Source organism: Mustela erminea, chromosome 6, assembly GCF_009829155.1.
Source record: "Mustela erminea isolate mMusErm1 chromosome 6, mMusErm1.Pri, whole genome shotgun sequence".
Taxonomy (NCBI): domain Eukaryota; kingdom Metazoa; phylum Chordata; class Mammalia; order Carnivora; family Mustelidae; genus Mustela; species Mustela erminea.
In genome coordinates, this window is record NC_045619.1 from 16,175,740 (window position 1) to 16,179,969 (window position 4,230).

Consider the following 4,230-nt stretch of genomic DNA (forward strand, 5'->3'; position numbering starts at 1 on the left):
CAACACTGAATCAGATAAGTAATTCACCCAAGATAACACACCAGAAGCAGAACCAGAATCAAAATACAGGCTGTCTGGTCCATGGTTTTAACCAATATTCTACACTTCTTAATCCAATTCATCAGTGTGTTTTGAAGGTTAAAAGAGATAACTGGAAAATGGTAAGCAGTGAATAAATATTGTTATAATATTGGGTGAAAATATATATCAGAGCATCTGGTATGGTACCTGATTCTAAAGGGTCTTTAACTTATATTAGTTCCCTTTCTTTCCTCCATCTTCTTGAAGCAATGCCCTGGCCAGGATCTTCTTCAGGCAGTCCAGAATGTGTTTTTTGAAGGTTTTTCTGAAACAGCTGTAGCACTCGATAAATTTTTTCCTTGAAATAGAGTCTTCTGAGTAACTGAATCATTGACAGGAGATCCACCACTTTCTAGATGGTGCTTTAACCAAAGGTACTCAGCCATGGACACAAGTACCATCAGTGCAACAGAGAGCTGATTCTTGGTAAGAAAGCAGGGTTGTTATTTTCCATAATGGAACTCCTAACAGAGTGATAGTCTTGTCTTTAACCATTGTTCTCTCCTTTCTCACTTTATCAAGGATAAAGAAGAGCATCATATAATGACAAGTGGGCCAATTCTCTAAGAAATAACAGTCCTGGATGTGTATGCACCTAACAACCTGAGGCAAAAATTGATACGAATGCAAAGAGAAATAGAAGAATCCACTATCTATTCTAGTTCGAGCCTTTAACACCCTTCTATCAGAAATGGACAGATCCAGCAGGCAGAAATCAGTGAAGACAGAGTTGAACTCAATAGTGCCCACAGTTAACCCTCAGGTTCACATGGAATATTCACCAGAATAGACCACACTCCAAGCCATCTTCACAAAGGTAGTGGAATAGAAATAATACAATGTCTGCTCTCAGGCCCCAGTAGAATTAAACTAGAAATCAGTAACAAAAATATAGCTGGAAAAACCCCCAAATACTTGGAGATTAAACAATTTGCTTCTACATAACATAGAGGGTCCCAGCTCTTGAGCTAAGTGGGAGGCATGCTGTGAAGCTGGCCGGGATGTTACAGGCTATCAGAGATGTGGATGAGGAAGAGGAGCAGGCAGAGGAGGACTCTGCTGAGATGCCCCACAGAGATGAAGGAAAGAGAGAAGGAGGAAAAATCTGGTCCCAGTGCTAAGATCCCAGCCACAATTATCACCAGGTATTTCGGTGCTAGAAAGAAAATACTTTTGAATGATATCTTGACAGAGCAATATAATGAAAGAGGAATAGTTATTTCAAACAAATTTGAGAAAGGGAGTACAGTGGAGAAGTCCTTAGCTGTCAGCCAAAGTGCTCTACCAAGAAAGGTTGGAACTTTAAACTGTTGCCTCTGCTGTTCAGTAAAAGACAATGGCCTTGGAGTTCATGAGAATTTGATGCAGAGAAGGGAAAATTTGATGATATGCCATTAGATGAGCGATACTGGTGCTGTAGCTTCTCTGCTTTGGGTTGATGCTGAATTAAGGATTGATATTTATCTTGCTGGGATCTTAACTCTTTTAACTCTTAGGGATTCAAAATATGGATTAAAACATTTAGCAGAAGAAAAATCTGATACCCTTATCCATGAGGCTTCTAGGTAAGCTGCTTTGGCAGGTATCATCATTATTAATAAGAGATAGGGTTTCACAAGGGAATTTAAGCAAACTAAGAATGACTATTAGATCAATAAATGGACAGGGAAATTACCAAAAAACAAAACAAAACAAAACAAAGATCAAGTGAGCTGATCTCTCTAATGAACTAGATCTTCATGCCTTTGACAGTCTCTCTGGAATACACTTGCAGACAAAAACTCCATCACTTACCAACCACACAACTTTGCCCTGATTAAGACATTATCACAGTTGCATTTAAGTACCAGGAAACATGAGGGAAGAAAATCTAAATGTATTTATTCAGAATCTTCTGTGGGAGAAGAAGATGAGAAACAAGGGCAATGACTACAAGGGACGGGTGTTGATCAAAGACACACCAAAACCAACAATCAGCCAAGGTGTCGGTGAGCTCTGTAATCTGGAGACCAGTGAGCTGGAAAGAAGATGCTGAGACAAAAAAATCAATCGGTTCTTATCGATGGGAATTTAGACGAGGACATCCTTCAATAACTACTTATAGCTACTGTGACTGAAACAGAAAAATGGTGGACAACATATTTCAAAGAAGGACAAGTTTGCCCATAACACTAGGAACATTTCTTATCGAAAGGATTGGATGATACTGGGTGTATTGAAAGCCCCTATTTTTTGTATCCCTTCTGTTATGAATTACAGTATAGTATAAAATAATGCTTATTTTGTGAAGTACATAAAATAGTAAATAAGTATTGGAAAACACTTGACATTCATACAACAAAATATAATGTGCTCTGGAAAATAAATACATACATAAATACATAAGTAACACATAGGTCAAAGAAGAAATCTCAAGAAAATTTAAAAATATTTTGAACAAAATAAAAATACAACTTATCGAAATTTGTGAGATCCAGAGAAAACGGTGCTTAGAAAAATATTTATAGTACCACATACCTGTATGAGAAAAGAGGAAAGTTCTGAAAATCAAATATCGAAGTTACCATCTCCAGAAAACTAGAAAAAGGAGAAAAAGAAAGAGCTGATCCAAACTATGCAGTTTTCAGTTCAGCCTTCTATCTGTGTTGGCCTCCAAAAGGTCCAACCTCAACTCAAGGAGGCTCCTGGGCTGTGTTTCAGTTCCTCCTCCTCTTCTGGAATGTTTCTCCCGGCAGTAATCTGGGGCAAGCATTGATTTCTCTTCTCTCAGGAATCACTGCCCTGAGTCGCCAGCTTCTCCGTGTCATGCACTGTGACAGTTTCACACTTTTGTCCAGTATTTAGTTGTTCAACAAGGAAAGGTAAATCCAGTACCCATTAGTGCACTGTGACCACAGGCAAAAGTCTTATCATTGCTTTTTCAAAGCCCTTCCCACTTTCTTAGTCACACAGTTAGCAACTGGGTTGGCCTGATTGCAAACAATAATTTCTGTGTGAGCATCACAACAATGCACTACATGGGGACCCAAGTGTTTTGTCTGCTTGGTTTCTCATGTATCATCAATTCACAGTTCACATGTGTATGGACATGTGTGCCATGGGGGCAGCTGCAGGCAATGCACTGGTAGCAAGATAACCTGAACAACTGGAGGTTACAAATAGTTTCAGGTTCTGGCCCCGTGTGATCACAGCATATATATTTATATGTTTGTATATATTTATGCATATTCATGCATATATATGCATATATATATATATATATACACACACACACACATATATTTAGGCCTACCTTCTGTTACATCAGCGGTTCTGTGTGTGCGTGTGTGTGTGTGTGTGTGTGTGTATGCACGCATGCAGGCACACACATGTGCATATTGTTGCTTGGAGGTGGGTGGTAGCAAATCAATGCAAAAATTTCTACATAGTCGACCATTTTGTAACCTACCGTGTGATGTGTGCCAAATAACCTGAAATACATTATGACTTATAATGCTCACAGTTACCCTGGAAAATAAATGTGATTCTTGGGCTCATTTTATAGAACTTGAGTTCAGTGGTAGCCTCCTCAAGGTCATGCAGTGGATTTGGGATGAAGCCAAGTTTTGAACACATAGACTTCTCTCTTCAAAGCCTGTGTACTTAATTACCATGCTCTTCAGGCTTTTAGTTTTTCACTTCCTGTCCTGCCTAGAAAGATGGTCAACACATGGCTGGGCCGCAATAAACAGTTTTTCATTTGATGAATCTCGAGGTATATTACTTTCAAAACTATTTTTAACGAACTTGTTCTGCCCTCTGCAATTAAGTCAAGCACAGTGCCTAGCACACTTTAAATGTTTAATAAATAATTTTCGTCTTAATAAGCAATATTACATCTAAATAGGACATAGTGCTAGAGTGTGACGACTCACATTTCATGGTGGGTGGCACTTGGTGTCCCTATTTGTAAGCATTATTTGTCTATTTTCATATAATTTGCTGTTTTGATTTTATAAAGAAAGATAAAGCATAGTTAGCAGAAACGAATAACTTCCTCTGACCAAATCTTTGTTTTTAACCGTAAAAGTCTAATTACTCAGCCCAAGAGGCACCAGCTTTAATACTACCTATTTCCTTCTTGCATAGATAAACTATATCACAGTTTTG

At 38.4% G+C, this 4,230-nt stretch overlaps 1 pseudogene; it reads left to right on the forward strand.

The window, feature by feature from the left end:
- Positions 1 to 1,082: 1,082 nt before the first annotated feature.
- On the forward strand, positions 1,083 to 2,296 carry LOC116592335 (annotated as a pseudogene).
- Positions 2,297 to 4,230: the final 1,934 nt, after the last annotated feature.